Source organism: Trichoplusia ni, chromosome 13 (assembly GCF_003590095.1).
Source record: "Trichoplusia ni isolate ovarian cell line Hi5 chromosome 13, tn1, whole genome shotgun sequence".
Lineage (NCBI taxonomy): Eukaryota > Metazoa > Arthropoda > Insecta > Lepidoptera > Noctuidae > Trichoplusia > Trichoplusia ni.
In genome coordinates, this window is record NC_039490.1 from 7968633 (window position 1) to 7991941 (window position 23309).

The following is a 23309-nucleotide window of genomic DNA, read 5'->3' on the forward strand; positions in this document are numbered from 1 at the left end:
AAACTATGTATAATAGTTCTAACTATAAACTCTATATTTCGCAACTACACTAGAGTAAGTGAAGTTGGTTGGGGCTACACTCATTTTAATTGCCTCATTCAATTAGGGATTGCAAATATTAAAAATATTCTTTACAACCATTCGATTTTATACCCTATTCTTTTTGGTTAAGGTTGATAGTTATTTGGCTAGAGAAATCTGATTAATTTTTTGTGGTTATAATCGTAGTTTAATTTAGATTTTAATTAGGTCTCTTCGATAAGTTCCCGTGGGTACTGTGTTGGATTTTCCGCTTGTTATTGCCTATTAATATCTACTGCTTATAACCTACTAGCTGTTGCCTGCGACTTCGTCCCCGTGGGTAGAAGATATAAGTTATGATTTATACCTGCCCTATTTTTTTCACATTTTCCATTGTATCTTCGCTCCTATTAGTCGCAGGGTGATGGTTTATAGCCTAAAGCCTTCCTCAATGAATGGTCTATTCAACACAAAAATATTTTTTCAATTTGGACCAGTAGTTCCTGAGACTAGCGCGTTCAAACAAACAAACTCTTCAGCTTTATATGGTATTTGAAAGTATTATTTCAAATTTTAGCGTAGATTCAAGTTATGTAAGTTTACAATAATGTTTTGAGTTTTATTAAGTACCTACTGAAATTTTATTTATAAAACATTGGAAATTAAAAAGTACTTAAACTAGCTGATTCGTGAATCTAAACTATCTAGGGCCCCAACGCACCAAAAAACATTCAAATTGATTCAGCCGTTTAGGAGTAGATCAGCGACATCCATACAAATATTTCATCAAAATATCTTACACAAAATATGAAGTCATACATTCCCAGGTAACCAGGTTATTAACTGGACAATGAATAAAACTGTTATCTACCATTAACTGTTATGTATCTTACTGGTTTTTTTAAGCATAAGTAACTTAGGAAATAAAATAAAATCGTCTCCATTTACCGAACTTTCTGTCATTAAATCTCAATTTTTAATTCTCAAACATATGAATCGCTACGCATTACTACGAAAAGATACCTACCTACAGTGCGTGACGCAAGCACTAATAACAATATGGCGACGTGATAAAATAAAGCTGTCAGCGGCACTAGGCCGTATATTATAAACAACAACACGCGACTGATAACTTGCTTGTCATCAAATATACGGAATCCATGACGGCCATGACGTGGAGGTTTCGTCATATATTTTATACTATAACACATTAATGAAAATAGCAGTTAAGGTCGAATAAGGCTTGCGATACTGAGGGGTTAAAAATAATTGGCTGAACTGAATAGAACTGCCAAGATAATTGTTTCTTAAAAAAATGGATCCCGCAGTATGGAATTTAATCTTTGCAAATTCACCCTGGGTCAGATTCAGAACAAGCATTCGAGGATTACACAAATGATTGTCTTAAGCGGGGATCGAACATGCGACACATTGCGTACAGTAGGTATAACGTGGTGAACTCAACCATTCGGATATACATGCCGTCGAATTTTTTACCCATCAAATCTATGACACCATCCACTGCTTTTTAACTTTCATGTTTTTATTTAATCTTAGCAGCAACAGAAATCATGAAGAATTACTGTGAAAATGTTAACTGAAATACAGCCTGTTAGCAGACGCACGGACAGACAGTTTATTATCCTTTGGGAACCTTATAGCTACAGAAACCGAAATCAATTAAGAATTACTAGGATTACAGACAAAGCCACATGCAAAAGTTAATGTGAAAGTTGAACTAGTAAGTAATAATCACGAAACAAGCTTTGAAACATTTGGCGTGTGAAAAGCTGATAAAATCTAGATTAAATGTGCTCCAAACGGTACTTTACTGCAGTTTTGTATGGATAACCATCTTTATTTAACTGAAGTTCAAATGTGATAACTGTTGCCTTTCATAGTTTTAATGTGTTATTGTTAGTTTGTGTGTAGTCTAGCTGACTAGTACCAAATAATGGCTTTTATGAATATTTTTTATACGACTCCTGTAGATACGAATCTAATCCTTGTAGCGCATTTCTTCATAAACATTCAAGTCAAATACAAAAAGGCACCCAGATACAGACGAATATTCAAAACAAACGCTTGTGTAATATGGGCATCAAACCCGCAAAATACTACGGATTTTTTGTGGTGACTTCAACCATTCGGCTATTCGCTTAGGCTTAATTAATATTTAGTGAGGTTATTTGTATCCTAAGATTTTTAGTATTTAGTATCCGTATCCTATATGTAGTTTTATCTATCCCTTACCCAATTTTTATAACGAACTCACCTTCTTAGATGCCTCCCGAAACACGGAAGCTGTGACATTTACATCAAAAATACCCTTTAGAAAACTCGAGGCGTACCTTGGTATTAAACTCCAAACCAAAACAACTTCATTGTTTCCTACAAGCGAAGCAAAACAAAGCAAACTCCCCTTCAAAAACAAAACATAATCACCGAATTTTCCAAACACAGCCGTGATGATACTGTTTTGAAAACCAACAAGGCATCTGCCAATAACTCCAAAACATCACAACTTTTCACCCAAACACATCCTAAGACGTTAATTATCACGTTTGTAGTACACATCACAGCAAACTTCTATACGAGCGAGTTTTCAGCATGTTCCAAGTGAAAATTGTTTTCATTTTATGAATTTCCTCGGTTATACGAACCACGCTAGGAAATAATTAAGCATCCTTACTGTGTTTCGCACTAAGTAGATTAAGCGTAAGTATTTAACTTGTGGATTAGCGGATATGAGGTTCAGTGGAGCGAGTGATGGCTTGTATTGATTATCCGTTATTTTAAAGTTCATGTTATTACTTTGGACGTTAGATCAAAAGTTATGGATGCGCGTGGTCTTATTTTCTCGGTTTCAGGGTTAAAAGTTGTGTTAAGGAATCCAAGAATGATTTGAAAGGAAAAATTTTTCAAGCGCGAATCTGATTCTCAATGCAAAGGTTTCCATACAAGGTCGGTCGATAGAAAAAAAGAATTTGTAAAAAAATACCATCACGTTTATGACCGTACCGACCGTTGTTTAATCCATGTTTTAACATCATCTGTGAAAATTTCGCGAAAAACATGAGTCTTAATATATAATAGGGTTGCGTATTTATCTTCTAGGTATTGAGAATCACTTAATAATATCAGGCAGCTGTTCAGTGCAAGAGTGTATCAATTCTGCTAGTAAATACAAATATTACGGTAAAAAAAAAACGCATGTGCATAGGTGCATACGTAGAGTAGTTGTCTTGGTAAAGCGACTGGCGCGTAAATCCACAAGTCGCAGGTTCGAGACCAGTGCAATGTTTTTTTTTCATAGTATTATTTGTATTTAATTGCAAAAAAACAGATTTACAGCTTATTTAACTACTTAACTTTGATTAATAAGGCTCTGAACCAAAGCAGTGTTTCAGACTGGACATTGCAATACCTTTAAACTGCGTACACCAATATCAAAATATCAAAATTTTATCCCCCTTTTGGACTGCCTTCTTCTCCCTTGTAAAGTATTTTCTCAAACAAAATAATTAAATTCTGATCCTCCTTAACCAAATATTAAAGTTTCAGGTAACAAGGCATGCAGCGCAATGCGGTGTCTATGCGGCATTTCACTGTTTGTGTCGCTCATAACTTACAATTACAGTTATTGCAGTTAAATATAGGTCATTACTTGGGTTACGTTCCAAGAAAGGATGTCTTGAGGTGTGGTTTCGTTTGTTATGTTAAATTACGGGAACAGATAAATAGGGAAATTTTGAGGCATTAAAAGGAATTAAAATAATTGCAAAAATTTTAATATTAACTTAAAAACATCTATGTGTATCATGATTTATGTAACTAACGCTTTTTCCAATTTTCACTTTTTGCGGGGTTGCGGTTTTTATCTCAAAAGGAACAGATATTTTTCCATAACCAGTCGTCCAGTTTCTTTGCCTTTATACTTAAGAACTTAACATTATTTTTCCGACAATTTTTCGCCGACCTGTATTCCAGACTTTAGAATATCTGTATTATCCTTAATTTAACAAAAAGCGTCCACCTATCTCATCACTAACATCAAAAACCGGTTAAATGCGAATTGGGCTTGACGCACCAAGAGCTCTAGAAAAGCCAATAAAAAGAACCATAGCAAGTGATGCTTAACCACGATTTTCATTATTTGTTGTAATAGCGGCGTAATACGTGAAAAATTCAACTGTAACTATTATCATCCATGAGACCTGCTGACAGACGGAGAGGCTGAATAGCTTCAATAGATTTCCATTTTTACCATTATAACCAAAAAAAAAAAACAAAGAACCCAAATTTCTTCCAATTACTTGCAATATTCAGCACCTCAGTTCATTACATGATCCCCTTAAAGCATCCTTAGTTGATGAGAAGTGATAGTCTGTGATCGCACTGACAAGGGACTGATCCAATCAGTTTTAATCAGGGCTTGCTGTAAATACTCATTCAAACGTTTTCGGCTTGCTGGGAGATACGACTATTAGTTAGCGGTATTAAGGTTCGAGTGACTGGGGTATTGAATGCTCTTTCTTATTTGGACTGGTTGAAATGAATGGGCTTAATATTTTTATGGTCGACGCTTTGATACTTTGAATAATTTTTATTCCTCTTTTTTCAGTTTTGAGGGTTCTGTAAACATTTTGATCTTAATAGGGATGATGACAATTTTTTTTTGCAGTGTCCGTCTTGTAGTTTTCTGTGTAATAATGGATACGTATTTTTTAATTTGTCCCGCAGGTTAAATAACAGTGAATGAAAATTACGCGTGACGTCACGATTGAGTATAAATTTCTCTCTATCGTTACGTCACAAGCCCCCTCTCCTAAACTTTAAAGCAGTTTATCTTTGTCAATTCTAGTTTTTCTGAAAAAGGAAAAAATACTTGTCTCATGCTTCTCAATTATCTAACTGAGGGACTAATGAGATTTTTTCTTTTTATACCCAGTCATCATCCCTATTATGAAAGGATAATAAAAAACACACGTACAAATAGAACACAAGGTCCAAACATTCCGCTGTTTGTCCGTCTGTGTCCAAACCGAAATATTTAGACAGTTGAAAATTAACAAACTGTGTATTGTTGGTGTTGGCGCGTTACATTAAATGAAAATGAAGGTCGACGAAAAGTAGAATTTGAAAAGGTCATGATTTGAGGACGTAAGTTACTATTGTACCATCTTGCTTGCAAACCTGTTTGTACTGCATAATCATGTTTTTTTACAAATAAATGATTATTATGATTGATGGATGAACCAGTTTTGTATAAAAGTTGCTTTTTTGTACGGAATTTGAAATGGTTCAATTTGAACTAAAAAAACTCAACTCTATCATTTAGAAACGAATAACACTATTATTTGTGTCATTTTGTGTACGAGTTTGGAAAAACATATTTTATTTTCATCAAGCTTTACCATTATACATATTTGTTGGAATGAAACGCTGTTGTAATCTTTAATATTCTTTTCTATCGAGCCCAATGCTAGATATCTGCTCTAGCTGTAAAATTGATGAAAAGCCTTTAAAATCTTCGATGATTGAGAATTATGATAATAGTATTATGGTCGGGTTTGAAGCACGTAGCCCTAACTCTTCCCTATAGATATGATGTTGTTGAGTTGTGAGGTTATACTTCCGTACTTACGTTATTATATGTATAGAAAAATGTGTTCAGCGATGGGATATTTGGTTAAAATTTGTTATAATCTCCGCAACATAAGAGAGACATGATTGTCCTTTATATCTGTGGCTTTACATCTTGCATGCACCTAATTATGTATCTATGTATGGCCAAGTTTAAACAAATAAAATTATCTTTAATATAAAACTTATGTGAGCTATCGTCATTTAGTGTTTTTTCGCTACGTTTTACCAAATTTCTGAATGCAACGACAACTATCAAAACTGACAAAGCTCGATTTAGGAGGGATTAGAATTATTTTACAGTTCGTTGCGATAATAATGAAGGTATCGTTAAATATAAAACGTATATATAGGTATGCTATGTTATTCTGATGCGTCGTCAAGCGAAAATGCAAAAAGGTCCTCCTTAATACTTCAACACTCTGAAACCAATTTTTCTGTTGTCGGTTTCATAATTCGGTATTCGTCTACACGTTATATACATTGGTCAAGTTGTCAGTCACGTGCGGTTTTCAGCAAAACCAATTGAAATTCAGCGGGTTTTCTCTCTAAGAGAAAATGAAAAACGATTTTTCCAAGTCCACATCACTCTAAACGAAAGGTTGTGATTTCAGAACCCATTCGAAAATGGCTGTTTTCTGATGGAGTATAAATTACAGGATTCGGTTCAGAATAATATTTTCTTGGGGATATGAAATATTGCGTAATAGCGTTGGATTCGTTGATTTCAGTTTACTTTGATTTCTTTTAGAAGTTAAAATGTCTCAACATATTCAGATAAAGATACCGCTTAATCATAAACTCATTACTCAAACTGCATCTTAAAAGACCAATGCAGCCGTTGGCTTCATTCAGCTGCAGAAATAACATTTCTTTTTGGGTATTAAAAACCGTTTTCAAACAATTCTTTTTGGGTTTTCCGAGAAATAATAATTTTATTTAAAAATACACATTGCTTGTACGAATTATTATGTCATTTATGCAAAAATTTGGCTATATGATAAATAAATAGTTTACCTAATTTTAGAACGTTAAAATTAGTTTATTACTTTAGAATCAAATAAATTACAATAGTTTTCAGTTAAGGGTCCTCTTTAAACGTATTCGAACACTTTAGGGACCGAATTTGTGAAAACTAAAGACGTGACTATTGGACTAACAGCTGTGCGAAATTTACTATCCAGGTCAGATGGTTGGGCTGTGTTAATGAGAGTTTTATAGGCAGACCGTTAAATTTTACACATATTACCATAAAATATACATACTCTTAATTCAATGATGTACAGTACATTTTTAAGTTACTTAAAGGGTGATAAGAGATAATGGAGCTCTTCTTCCCTTCTTCGTCTCTACTGCCGGTCTGTCTGTCAAACCATCCGTCACCAGGCTGTATCTCATGAACCTTGATAACTAGAAATTAGGCTAAATTTATTCCTCTGTTTACTTTTTTTAAATTCAAAATCCTCTTTCATATCACATTTTACCCTAATTTCCACTTTTATAGATTGGCTAGAAACTCCAAATAATTCGGTGTCTTCAGCTAACGACAATCAATCATGGTAATTGACAGAAAACGCTTCCCAAAGTTCAAAAATTATGATATTACGAAAACGTTAATTAAGGGAATACTTTGTTGTCAATTACTTAAAATGAAAGTTTTATGAATTATTTCAATGCCTCGTTGAATTATGTTTCTGAAAACGAATATTAACACGCGTCGCAAACGTTAACAGGATGCTAAAAATTCTATGGAAAATTTACATTGTGAGCAAATTATGGTCTGTGATCTTAGCATAGCATTGGCAAGCATACTAAACTTCAGTAATTAATTAGCCAATAGATATCTGGTTATAAATATGTACGGGTCTTTCAATCATTTTAATAAGAAATATTACTAAACTTCGTTTTGTTGTTTTTGATACAATTTCAACACATACTTTCCTAGTAATTGATTTATTATTAATTGTACTAATAATAATTACTCAAAAGTTTGTTCCTTTGGGATAATCTTGATTAAGCTAGTAGAATATTTATTACATACATACTAGAGATATTTTCGTCGTCCACTCGGCTACCCATACAGATAAATATGAAATAATTCCACTACTTGCAAAGCCTTTGATTTAAGTGTTATTAGCGCATGCAATGGTATTATAACAAATGCCTGCCTTCTCTAGCATTAACACATTTCATTAGCAATTAAGGCATAATACTGTAAAATGCTTACAAAGGAAAACTACGAGAATTAATTAGGTTAATTGCGATTCTAATTAGATTGAAATATAGACAAAGAGTTATAGTGAAAATCTTTACTGGAGTTCATATTAAGAAATTATCGTGTAAAATACTAGTCAAGTGCGAATTGGACTCGTGTAACTGATGGTTCCGTACAAAGAGGGTAAAAAATTGACACCCAATAAGGTCACGACTGTGCCAAAGTAATAAAATTCTTATGTCATTTCAGTGTCAACATTTAAGTGACATGCACAAAAACACCCAGACTATGAACAAGCATTTGTGGATAACACAATGGCTTGTCTTACTCGGGGATCGAACCCGTGACACATCAAATACATTTTGTTGACGTGGTGGCTAGAACAGAACTAGTATCACAATAAACCAAACCCCATCTACCACAAACTATGTGGCTAAAACGATGTCATAAAATTTCAAAACTATTACCAAATCAAAATTAATATTTGCTCTACCAACCAATATTTGATTTGCAAAATCCCAACAAATTTTGTTCTAATATTAACAAAATTGTGGTCAATTAGAGAGTTGTTGCTTAATTAATATTTAGTACAACCATAAGCTTTCGATACACGTTACGTGCCATGGTTCACTTGATTATGAATTCCGGCAATCGGCTTTTCCGAATTACCTTTCGCAGTAACATTTTACCGCCAATAATGATGATCAAATTTAATTTAATAATTACATTGTTTAGATAGTTTTCGGGGCAATTTTGATAGAATGTTTTATTAACACATTTAGAATTTCCGTGATCAAATTTTATTATGATTTGGCTTACATTTTTCACTTACTATAAATAAAATTGAGCTTAAACAAACGCACTTCATGATTTACTTAGTATTATCAAAAAGGAAAACACTAACTTTTAAGTCCGACCCGGATCTCAAACCCGAGATACTGCTATCGACAATCGCGTTTATAATTACTATACCAAAGAAGCAGATAAAACGGAAAAATAACATGAAAATCGTGAAGCTGTACTTCATAGTACAATAAAAAACATTAAAGACATAGGCAAGGAAGATAAAAGCATAATTTAAGACACAACACACGGCATCGGGATTAAGGTTGGAGAAACAAATCTTATTGTTTCATAAATTTTCAATTTCATACGCAGTGGTACTTTCCTTTACCAAGACAAGACTGGCACAAAACACTAGCGATTGGCGTCTTAGCTACTGACCCAAAAATATTAAAAAATAATGTTACTAAAAAGGCACGAGAAATTTTGTTTTCGTGATATCAATCGTAATTATTTTGCGAATCGAGCTGGTTCATGATATAAGACTTTAATTACGCATGAAACTACTCAGGTGATCGTCATTTTTAAGTAAACTGGTATAAAATAAAATAGACGATGTGACAAAGTAAGAGAAATTTTTCGTGCAATGAGACACTAACGCCAAAATAATAATGTATTAAGCAACCAACATTTTTTGGAAAAAAAATGTATAAACTGCTTAGATATTTTCATTCCTAGTAGTTTTTTGTTACAAAGGCAATGGAACTCAAAATTAACGATTCCGGTATCTCCTAAAACTTAAGCCGTACATCTATAGGAGCAAAGTGGCCACAAAGAGAACACTACAACGATATTAGGCATTTCTCCAACAACCACCCCACCTGGTATTACAGCATAAATCGAGGCAACAAGAATGTTACAATAACACATTCCTTCATAAATTCTTAAACTTCGCCTTCCCTCAGATTTTATATTAATAGCTGGATCAGATTGATTCAAGATTGCATTGAACAGCTCGAAATGGAACGAGATTTTCGAACTTGGATCTGAAAACGCGATTTGTACTTATTGACGTTTTCAAAATTCAATCTTCTTCGACTTATTGGAATATTTGAAAAGTTCAAAACATCATTATTATTAGCTATTAGTATCCCAATGTCTCAGGCCTATGTCCTGCACATAGGCATCCCTTTCTTTCTTCTATTTATCTTGGTCTATATCTAACAAATAATCGAGTAAACCTTTTCTCCTTCTGGATCTGCCGATAGATTCCTGTTTGTTCTTTACTGCTCTGCGTGAGCGCCTCTGACTCAGATCTGGCACACTGCATCCAGAGGATGTGACCAGCCGTTATCAATACATCGGATTTTTGGGATTTGTTGTGCTTAAAGTTCATCATACATAATCCGATATTTTTTTCCAAGACTCCCCACTCCCTACGCGGGGACCAAATGATGACACGTCGCCTGATGGCTTTGGCCTACAGCCTCATAACATTTAATCACCCTGAAGTCAAACAATTCATCGACAGCTGCCTTTTCCCATAAATCAATGATTACCGTTGGTAATTACATGTTCTATGTATAATGCCACTTCAAATGTATTTCCTTTGATGCCCAAAGTTGCTTTATTACAAATATCTCGCATAAAATCACTTCTTAGAAATATCCTTTTGGTACAAATATACGAGCTATTTAATATCGAAACTGCGAACTAACTCAAAAGAACGATTCTTGTGAATTAGTCGATAGTGAATCCAGTTCTAAAATTGAGAATTATTTGGAAATACTGATTTCCAGTATTTTATTAAAGTAATTATAAAGCCTTAACGTGGAGTCAAAATTTTTTAGAAAGGTTGTGAATGTGATATTTTCGAAACAAGAAATTTTATTAAGTAAAAAAATAATTTAGCTAGATGCGTTTCATACAGTATTTTAAGAAAGAACTGGGAATCGGGTAATATTTGCAATTCAATTCAAATAATGAAATAAAAAAATTCAAACCTCAGACAGGACTTGAACCTGCGACTCCATGCTATTAGCGCCAGTGGTTTCACCAATTAAGCCACCAGGTCACTGTCCAAGTTTAAATTTGTTCATAGCATCAAGCCTCGTCTTAAAGATGTAAGCATTCATGAATAGCGATGATAACATGTTACCTGTTAAACCTACGACCCGTCCTTCAAAATCCAAAAAAAACCAAGATGAAAGAAATAATGACGGAAAAAATCCATTTTTATCAGAAAACATTTCTATATTGTTGCTAGGTCGACAAAAAATAACAAGTTGATCATAAAGTATGGAAAATCGTGACTCTTCAGTTCTTTAGCGGCTTATACGATTCCGCCCAGCTCCGTATAAGTTGTATTAAATTAGGATAAAACACATCGAGTGGGCCTCTAACTTAGGAACGAACGTTTCCGTCTACCACTAAGCAGTTGATTTTCAGAAGTTACATTAGCTTTACGAATTTTGTTTTCTATGAAGTAAATCTTTTCATCCGTTCGTTTCAAAAAAAATTTGGTTTAACTGTTGCCATGGCATTCGTCAGAACTGTTTTAGCATATTTTTAGGACGATATATACATACGACATACAAATTCAGTTGACAGGAAGGTGCAGTTTATTTTTTATATGGTACTAGCTGTTGCCCGCGACTTTGTCCCCGTGGGTAGAAGATATAAGTTATGCTTTATAACTGCCCTGATTTTTTCACATTTTTAATTGTATCTTCGCTCCTATTAGTCGCAGCGTGATGGTTTATAGCCTAAAGCCTTCCTCGATGAATGGTCTATTCACCACAAAAAGATTTTTTTCAATTTGAACCAGTAGTTCCTGAGATTAGCGCGTTCAAACAAACTCTTCAGCTTTATATATTAGTATATATAAATATGATTTTCATAACATTTAAATGAAATCGACATTAAATAAATGTAAAAGTATTTTTATGTATCCATTCGGAATTTCTAATTTAATATAACAACTACAAATCCTTGATCTCAAATCGTATTAGAAGCGATAGGCACTCCCTACCTACCAACCCTAAGTCTATGAATTAAACATCGAAATGCCCAATCCATTAACATCTTTAACGAATCTAGAATTAAATTAATTTACTTAGACTTCTACAATTTCAAAATTAGACCACATAATAAAATAATTCCTCAAAATAGGACTAGCAAATGATCCCTAATCCATGATTTCATTAAGTGGTCTCGAAAAGGTAACTCTAGCCGTTTAAATGAAAAGCAAATTAGGATCGCATTCGATATAAATAGAATTTCGGAACAAGCAAGCTGAACTATTTTTGATTGGCCCCAGGCGAGTTTTTGAGGTACGATTAATCGTCCATCGATTTTCAATTGCCTTACCAACCCAGCATCCGTTGAAAAGCATAAGCTGCAGTCTACAGAAATTAATGACTTTCTATCAATGAAGTTGGAAATATTTTGAGGTTAGTTGAAAAAAATTATGGATCTTTAAATACATGAATGCAGTAGGAGGTTTCCTGCAGGCTTTTGGTGATTTTTGGATGGAACAAGTCTGCTAAATGTAGCCATCATTGCCATTCGTATCAGCATAATCTTCAGTGATAACATAAACCATTGAGACAGGTTACTGGTGTATCAGTGAAGCGGGTATCCGAAACAAGAAAAAAACTTGGTTTAAAATCATCATTATCATTCATAGCGTTGACATTTTACTGGTAGTCATTTGATACGCTATATCCAGGAATGAATTACTTATAATATTCCTCAAATTAACTTTGTTTGATTTTAAATAAACCTGTCACTAAAAATCAAATCCGAAAATTTCTACATGACCACAAACTTTAGCTCCAATATTTCGTTTCAAAAATATCAAATTCCCTTGAAATATCGGTTTGCACTTTAAAAGATCTCAAACAAAACAGGTGGAACATAGAATTGCTTTAGTTATTCCCTCGCCTGCATCCATTGTATTGGCATCTGACGTCGACTGACGGGCTTCGAGAATCTCAATTTACCATTGTTTGAATACGCTTATTTTAGTTGATGTGTTCTTGATTTGTTTAGTTAAGAGTATCTTAAAATATGCATTAAGTCTATATCGGTTTTTTTTATGGTGCAAGGTAACTATTACTAGAAGCTGCAAGCTAACTCATTCCCATACCATTTGTATGCATTCGACTTGCATCAGCTCCACTGCCATGTCAGCTCATGATTAAGGACTTCGGTTGCGTCTGTAACTAGTCCAGCTATCTCGATAAACACGCATGGGTATGAATCTGCCTCGAAAACGTTATTATAATAAGTTTTATGACTATTTCAGATGTTTTCTTATCTTTGTCATTATCACTTCTATCTTCATATTAATCTACAACGATTTCACTATCTTAATAAAGTTAGCTACCTTTTAGTTAACATTCCATCTTGAAATTCCATGATTATCTACCATCACTTATCACAAATCCATCCACATTGATTTCAAAATGTGCTACAAATATAACATTGGCCTCCACGTTAATGTTATGCAATAGATTCTGTACATTTCGATGTACTCCCACGAACAAAATAAATAGAAATACAAATTGCTACATTGTAGTAGTGATACGCGACACCTAATTAGCTTGTTATCGCATTGTTTACGTTGTGTTGCATTCCGTGTTTCACTCTGATAGACTGCAATATATTTACTGGAACCGACGAAGGCTTTCGAGTATATATGCTGCAATTGTTTTGCTTTTATCGAGAATTTGATAGCAATCAGTGGGGAATTGGAATTGTACAGGGTTTCAATTATGTACCTAATAGAATGTATGAATGAGTGGATACTATAATACATATTATTACTTCTACAGACCCAATCTTAAGCCAGTGGAAGTACGTTAAATCCTCATACATTTTGCCCAGCAATGAAACAACAAGGAGGACATTTTTTTGCGATTTTTTTATTTTATCATTAAACAATTTAACTTTTCCTATAAAAAAACTAGCTGTCCCAGAACACTTTGTTTTGGCATAAACATGAGTACAGGGAATAAAAAAATAGGGTTATAAAAAATACATGTTGTTTATGTGCTAGACTTATCAATTACGCACACGAAATATCATGAGAATCGGTTGATCCTTTTCGGAGCAGTATAATTTCTTACACAGTGAGAATGTGACTAGAATTTCATTTATTAAATTAGAAGATAAAATCGAATTATTCTCAAATATGTATGTCTCATAGTTGATGCCAATTATGAACAGGGGTGGATGTTAGACCATACTAACATGGCCTTCTGTTAATAACTTGGTGCATGAACTGGCAACAGAATTCGAGGCACGTTGGAGTTGATCTCGCTCCATTACAGGGTCTACAGGGAAATCGGTAGCAGGTACCTAAACAATGCTTCTGTATTGGTTCGGCCAGTTTGAGGTCACTCCCATTTTGAAATCTAGGGAATCTCGTCAGATTTTAATTGGATACGTCCGAAGTCAAACATTTTTGGAATCTAATGAATCGATTGGAGCTCAAGAAATAACCAAATTGTGTGTACACTCGTATGTGGGATACTCCCATAAAATTATTATTTAGTGAAGATTAGTTTTCCATCAGGAACCCTAAGAAAAAAATTGAAATTCAAAGTAAAATTGAAAATCAAGCTTCATAGTTGCAATAATCCATGTGATTTTTTCTATTACTTATGTTAATCCCAGTTTCTATCTCCGCAAATAAGACATTTGAATACCAACCATGACATAATAAGCAAACTTTTATACATTCAGACTTCAATCCAGCAAAATACACAAACTCGGCTAACGTTATTACTACACTAAAATTACAACATCATTAATCAGCGCACACGGCTACGAACACACACGAGTGTAGAAAATTTGTGGCGAAAAGAGCACTAGTGAATTCCCGTTGGCTCTGCTCTAATTAAATGGCAAAAATCGACTTCAGTCGGCTTGACCTACTTGTGGGACAATTGGGTAGACTCGAAATGGTCGGCGGCAAGCCTGTGTTGGGAGATATAGCGGTTGGATATGGTGTTGATGTGATTAGGGTTATAGTGCTATGAGCTCTTGAAGAACTGTTGCTGGAAAAGCGAGGTGGTATGAGTGTGATATCTTGCTTTAACACTGGAAAAGGATATGAAGTTTGCTGTTATCCTAGTTTTTCCTGGTTTTCGCAAAATGAAGCTTGGCTGATGGTTGGTTTAGTGAAATTATTATTATACGGATAATTTACAATTTATTTATAAAATCCGCTATAAACCGAAAATAATCCTACGCGAACATGAAAAAATAATAACCTATGTGCTAATCCAGGTTACAAACTATCTGTGTACCAAATTTCGTCTAAATCCGTTCAGTGGTTTTGGCGTGAAGGAGACAAACTTTCTAGCTTATATTATTATGAAATATTTTTTTTTTTCTAAATAGAAAATTAAACGCTTATCGCTTTTAAATAAGGCATACGATAAAGCGAAATGTGCAGTTGTAGGCAATCTGTAACAAGGAGTAATTAGCATGATTTAAATACCTTGACACAGCTGTTGAAATTTTGATTAGACCTGACATTTTGTATAACTCTGGAAACGTTAAATTTATTTTATTTTGTGTCTTTGTCAAAATTATGATAACAGTCCTTAATTATATTACTTATCTATGTTCATTCTCTTTCAAAATGTTTCGGTTTCTTCTACTGTTCATTTTATCAACTTATTTAATTAAACTCTGAAGTTTTGCTCCCTGGTACAACAGTGTTTTGTGTGACAAAAACAAAATAAGCAAATTCACATTCAAATATGTTGATTGTCAGATATGAATTCATAGAAATGTTCACAGTCACTGCCAAATGAAAAAAAGTCAATGCAAAAAAAATATAAAAGTCATTAAACCAAACTTGTTCTACAAGTCAATTCAAAATTTTACAGCTTTTTTTTTTCTTAATCTAACCAAGGAGTACCGGTGCACAACTTACAATTTCGTCTATAAAACCTGCTCTATTCTTAAAGGAACCTAAAAACAACGCCAGAAAAGAACTTCAAGACACAACGCAGAGGCGACACTTTATTGTACTAACTAAAAGAACACTTTTCCACTTTAGTTTAATTGAAGAAAAAAACAAATGACTGGGACGTTCGCTTCGCACCGGCCGAGTCCGCACGAACTGTCCCGAAGTTTGCCGGAGTTGGCCGAACTTGGAGTCTAGAACTTTCTTATTACAAACTACTTTGAATGCAGTGTATCAGGGAAGTTGGTACCACTCCGAGTTACCACGAATGCGAGTATTACAGAACTGGAATATTTATTCTGAATTTAGTTTATTGCTTTTTCTTGTTTTTTAGTTTATCTGCAAAATCGTATATTGAGAACTGGACAATATTAGGAAATTCGACAAAAAATATATTTTGTAAAAAAAAATTGGCGTTTTTGTTGTACCTAACTATTTTGTACGTCAATTAACAATCTAAAGTTGCAATAAATAATGGTCGCGTTAGTAACAAGAGACCATTCCAAAAAAAAAACTCTTTAAACCCACGGTTCAATCTTTTGAAACTAACTCATATACCCTATCAGAAACACACACTATGAAAACTGGAAAACTTGGAACTAAATAAAGTCAACTCCCAATACAAATTCACACGCCCCATACCTTACTTCTAAAACAACTGCATACAACAACATTTTTGCTCTACATAAATAACCTTTAAACATCGCCAAAGCACTACCTACACTATTTATCAAAGCGCGCCACGAAAATCCGCGTTCGCGAACGAATTTCAAAATACCATTGTTGCAACCCTCTTTTGTTTAAGTCCGTTCACAATTCACACAAGTGAAAAGATCTGGAACAAAACCAGAAACTTTAACACGATAAATATGACGGTTTACTTTTTTAGGGATGTGTTCCTAAAAGGTAACAACGGAACCCTATTACTCAGGCTGTAATTCGTCTGTATGTTACCAGGCTGCATCAGAAGAACCGTGATAGGCAGGTAGTTGAAATTTTACCACTTGATGTTTTTCTGTTGCCGCTGTAAAAACAAATACAAAAAATAAAGCGATGAAAGTTAAGCAACATTTATGGTCATCAATTTCTTGGTGTGTCCAACTATTTTTTTCATCTTTTGCCCGTTTGTTCGGAATCTTCGGTATACTTGACAGGATTCTTCAACCGACTACTGCGAAATCGGGTTTAATTGGTCGATAGCAAAATACTATCTTCTCTTCGTATCCTGTTAATAATATTATTGAAATAACAATTTCCTGAGCATTTTTTTTAATAACGTAATTAAATTTTCTCCATAGTATTAATATAAAAAAACCTCTCCATACCTTCATTCCCATAAACCTTATTCTCCTACCAAATCTCCTCCCCAAGCAAACTATTACACTGCCATCAACTTACACTGACACAACGTATAGGACTGCCATTACGTCACTCTACAGACAGCTCGATGCATGACACTGTACGGCAAATTGGATAGCGGCCAGTTTACCGACACGTATTTTACCTGGCATACAGTGTAAATCACTATGGATGTCGTAATTAGAAAAACTGTGTGGAGTATATTTTTACCAATTTTTTTTTTGCACTGATGAAGTTATGAAAGTAGCATCACCAAATCGAAGGTATTGAATTGTCGGTGTGATAGCTGAAATTGAGTCTGTAAGTCACGAGAAAATCTATTTTCAGAAAACCCGAACTGATGATTGAAAATAGACCACTACCCTCATCCTATCAGGGATGAAAAACATTCTGTTATTAATGAGGATTCTCTGATTAAAAAAATGTGACTTGCTACGTATTTTACAAAAAATTAGCAATAAATCAGCTTAACTCATATCTATAGGCTAAAATTTGTTTTCAATCGTAGGGGAACTCTGAAAGTAGATGTTCGCTTGTATGACACTTAATTTTCAGTTGTCTGGTCGAAATTTCAATACCTTCGATGAATAATTTGGTGATGCCATTTTCTCAGCTCCGTAACTCCCTCTGTGCATACAAAATGATTATAAAGGAGAAATATACCTATTCTGTTAGATATGATAAAAAGTCGAACAAGTACGAGTCGGAGTCTCGATCCTGAGGATTCTATATAAGTAAAAAGAGATACATTAGAAAAAGTAACGGTAGTAATATCCCATCAATTTTTTCCGTAACAACCGTTGAATAGTTTTGATTCTTTGGTCTTAAAATTAATAGCTTTGTATTTTTATTATTTACATATTGGTTGTTATAGAGGCAATATAATGATATCTGTGAAAATTTCATCTGCCAAACTATCAAGGTCCATAAGATACAGCCTCATGGCTAACAGACGGAGAGAGAGCTTTGCCTTACTGAAAAGTTTCCAATAGAAACCTTTGGGTGTGAAAACCTTTAAAAAAACACGTGATTTTCCATTCTCATCCTTAAAAAAATATTTTCACGCATTAACATAAAAAAACGTGCAATATTTTCAAATTGTCAGAATGTCATTAAAAAAAATGTACCCATCTACCCCAGAGGCGGGATCTCAATTAAAACCAATGTAACTCATCCGTCCTTTATAACGACATCAATCAATGAAACCCGACATAAAATCCACAATAGTCTTCGCAAATACTCCGGGCTATTACTGAAAATGTTTGCGAAATAATAACGTTTACAGACAATAAAAGCATTCAGCCTGGATCTAGGCAATCGCTAGAACTTAACTTTCATTCGAAACGCGCTGGGACAGTGTAAACGACTGAGTGAAATGGCGAGGCAATATGGCAAAGGTGGCCATTAAAATAGCGAGGAATGAGACAATTTGAATTTTGTTTTAAAGTTTCACTTTAGTGATAATTTGACTAAAGAAGAAATTGAAATGAAGCTTATTAATAAAGGAGGATGTTTATAAGCTCCTGAAGCCCTGATTAAGTCAAGAATTTGCTTACTATCTGTCAAAATTCTCGTCTAGTCAAAGGCTAGTGTTCTTTTATTTGAAACCATGTTTAAGAATGAATATACCACATTATATCGTTATATTGCGTCTGATTAACAGCCAAAATATGTGTGACAACATTTTAGATTTATTAGAATCCTCAGGGATAAACCAGCAAAAGAAACAGACGTTCCTAGAATTCTAAGTCCCATCGATGACTCATAAATACCTTAAAATTAATACAAGATACTTGTAGTTCTACAGTGGGTAATTTAAATCGCCGTTTCCATGGCTCCATGTCTATTATAAAGGGTAAATACACATGTATTTGTTCGCAGGGGCATGCTGGCATCGCCCCAGTATTGCAAGGGTCGCAGCGAATATTTTTCCAATACATTTAACCCTTGTAAACTAGTAATTGTGCTCGCTGATTTGTATACATTGATAGAAGATATCTATTTGTAAAACTACAAAGAGAAAACAAATAACCAATTTTCTTTTATTCTCTCATGTCGCAAAATGTTCTGGCTGCCTAGTTGAAATTCGATTCTCATGCATAAGGATGTGAGGCTTCGTAGTGCTGTGGTATGTTCATAGTAATATCTGCTGAGTTATTTTAGACTGACAATTTTAACATGAAAATAGTCTACAATACTTTTGAATATTCAAAGCACATGTGTTAATAAAAATAGCAATCAAAAACGTTCATTGCACAACTATTGCTGTCAGTTTATTATTTTTATGACGCAATAGGATGACGACACGTATTATCAATTTGAAAAGTAATTGCGTAATTTTCTCTTTGCTCTGCTTTTGCTTGATCTGTAATACCCCTGTCACCATCATTCACATTTAGGTCTCCATCTCCAATGAAACACGTCCAGTATTACTTCTAAAAACAATAGAAGGACATAGTGGAGACATAATGCACCTAATTCAACACGTATTCAGTGTAGAAACGTACGTGCACCGGAACGTTTCGGACGTGAGCGGTGCGGGCCGTGCGGGATCCGTGCGTGACCCGGCCGTGTCCCACTTGCGGCCAATCCAGTGTTACGAGACGGAATGTTTACATATTTTATTGCAAGGACGAAAGCTGATCGGATGTGGGTATTAAACATAATAAAGGGAACTTTTTTTTGGGATCTGACTCATATTACGTGTAGGAAAACTGAGATTAAATATTCACAGTCATGTATCATTTAGGGAAAATTGACGACTAGTTATTTGTTAATATCTGATTTGGAAATCAGGAGATATTCCACCGTAGTCTGAAAAGGCGTAGAAGGCGTTGTTCTTTTTTTTCAACTAGCCCACTGTGTCCCACTGCTAGGCAAAGACCTCCCCCAAATCCATCCACGATTTTCTATTCCGGGACCAGCACAAATACCATTTTTTTATCAATTATGTATATGAAAATTAGCTTCGCCAGGAAACGGATGATCGCTACTTAAAAAGGAAAAGAAAATCACAAAATCTTTTGACAAAATTTTCTTTGTCCCCTATTTCCCAAATTTTCTACAACTTACAATTATGCCCACAGTTCTACTCCTCCCTTTAAGGCAAACAGTCGTGAAGATCCGTTTTCATCAATAACGGGGGTAATTTCAGCCCCCATCAATCAAGTTCGCACCCCATCATTATTATGCTTCGTGTGTTTTGGAGGTCAGTCTACGGAAAGGAACCTTGATTTGTATATGCAAACACACTACTAGTAATAGATGAGTTTCACCTAAATGTTGTAGAGATTAAGCTCAAATTCTTTTGGATAAATAATGTTTTGCGCTGGTATGCCAAGCATCAATGAACAATTGAAATTACCCATTTTATAGTTCAATAACCGGTCGAGTGCTAGTACAATTGTGCTTAAGAAAAACAAACCGCAAGAAAAACAAAAATTAAATTACAGTCATACATTCTTCAACCAAAAAATGTATAACCGTAACAAAGTTGCTTAACCTCAATATTTATTTGCATGTTCTATTGACAGATCGACGGACAGAAAGCGTTGCCTTGGCAACAGGGTTCCGATTTTACATTTGTGGGTACAGAACCCAGAAAATTTCCCTAAGGAAAATAATTACAATAAAGAAACTTATGAACCCTTAAAAATCTAGTTCAAAACTGAGAATTGAGAGCAATCAAAAGTTTACAATCATGTTGGCTATCATAAAGAATCTAAAGAGTATAAAACACAAATTGCATATGATACACAGATTGTATAAGTTAAACACTTCATAAAAATAATTGAAAATAATTAAACAATTTCTTAAAGGATCACTAACCATCATGTACCCAGGAATACTTAGTTTGGGAGCAGAGGTTACAGAATATGTAAATTGTTTTATCGATATTATAAATATTGTGTTATTCTTAGTAAATAAAGATTATTATTATATTACTTTGCTTAGTATAAAGACATGGAATTCCGTGAACTCCGGATATTATTTTGATCCTTATACATACATACAAATAATCTGTCAATAACAGTCAAGAAAGATCGTCATTGTAAAAAAATACAAAAAAAGGAAAATCATTGTGGATTTGAAGTGCTCTCAGCTTACGATGAATGTAATAGACCGGCTTGACTGCTTTATTGAGATCCGGGGAGATCCGGCGGATCTGCCTGTCAATATCATGACATGTCCCTTACACAGGGTGTAGACACCATACGTTTGGATGGAAATGGGATAGAGATTTGGATAAGGAAACGTCAGTATTTTTGGGATATAGAAAAGTAATTTATATTTTTTTTTCGTGGTTTTTCATGTTATTTTTTTTGACATAATAAACTTATGTTGTTATAATTAAAATAATTTAAAAAACTTACGAAGAGGAATGTTATGTGGTACCCATAGGGCAAAATGGGGATATTAAAGCGCCGCTGTCGGTCCTTCTTAATGTCACTAGGCTATCTCTTGATGCGTGATGTCTAACCAGTTAGCTATTATCTAGAATAGTTGAAAGAAACCCTCAATATCGGGTCAACCCTCAGTCCGTCTCGCATTTGATCGGTTTTAGAGTTCGATTTCGAATTTTAACCGGGCAACACTTTTTCTACATATTATTCAAATACTCATATACCATGTTATTCTACAAAGACATCTTTAAAAACACTTAAATACAAAAGATTCAAAAAGTATCAAAAGCCAAAATCAAACAAACATATCAGTAACCAAACACCATCACTTCATCCAACGGTTCATTGTTCTCCCTTTTAAACGTTCCACAATCCGGTGTTTCATAAGTGGGTGCTTTTAAAGTCATAAATCTCACACGTGTAGTGGACTCGAACAGAAGTGAGAATATGGTGTTTTCTATTGAACTTGATATTCGTTCGGACTTGGTGGAATATGGAGAATGTATGTGAGGGTAACTGTTTGGGAGTAAGGTAGGACAGTGGGTTTCGATATGAAGTACTTACAGCAGAGAAACTAGCTTTATTAATTCTGTTATTTAGGCGTCAATATCGCTTCATTTTAAGGATAGTTTTGTCTATTGGAGCGTCTTCGTGTCGGCTTAGGATGAAGGATTTTGCTGGATCCGAAAGTTGAGTTACCCCGACCAATACGATAAACGTTATTAAGAAGAAACTCACGAAACTTATGATATAATAAATGTTGTTGCCAATCGTTAAGTTAAATATTTTTGCCCTTTGCAAGACAGTCTTTAAGGTCTGGTCCTTTTTGTATTCAGATATATCTACTTCTGGAACGGGATATAGTTTGGATTGTAGCTTAAACAGAATTTCGCCCAAAAAAATATTAGAATTCTGAAGTAAAACATTCAAACTGGTTAAATTTGTTTTTGTATCAAACGGTTCAACTTCCGATGATTTATAAAATGAAGTCTATTCATTTTATTAAACAAGTGCTAGCATCGCATTTGAACAAAACAAGTACAAAATCTTCCATCTTTCCGATTACAACACAGCTGTACACGGAAGGCTAAACAGAATCTAATAAAACGTATAAAATAAAACGGAAATTATCCCATAAACTCCATGGATACAGCATCCGAGCCAGTGATCGCGTTGATTGAAAATGATCCATACTTGTGCTCCACGCCAGAGTGAATATCGGCGAATTCAATCAACCGCCGAAAGTAATGGCTGTCGGCCCGAATTATTGTATTCAGTATATATTACGTCAAATTCGTTCATATTTTCCAACGATTTATGAACGTTAAATTTATTTTTGTAACACGTTTTTTGTATGGGGGTGTTTCGGATGTACGTCGTTTTTACATGGTAATACAGCACCCACCTACATGAGTGTCGTTGTGTACCGTAATTCTGTCGAATTGGATGAAATCAATCTTTATTTGTGAATGTAGGTACAGAAGAGGTCCTTTTCAATCATTTCGGAAATGTCAAAAAATCGACAAATTGTTACGTCTGAAGGATGTGGGTGGCCAAAAATGGTGTTGCTAATACGGCCTCCACAGAACAGAAAATGTCTGTGCAGTTGTGTATATAACTACGGTTTTTGTGACGGTGTATGATGCTGTCACATGCGTGGACCAGGGGCCGTGAATGTAGGATAAAGATTCCATTAGCACTGACTGCACGGATAGTCGAGTGGTCACCACGCCAAACCCACTGTGCGCATCGTGTCGCGGGTTCGATCCCCGCGTAGGAAAAGCATATGTGTGATACACGAATGCTTGTTCTGAGTCTGGGTGTCTTTGTGCATGTGAGTTGTATGTTTGTGAAACCCCCCGCGACACAAGGATTAAATTCCTTAGTGCGGGAGTCG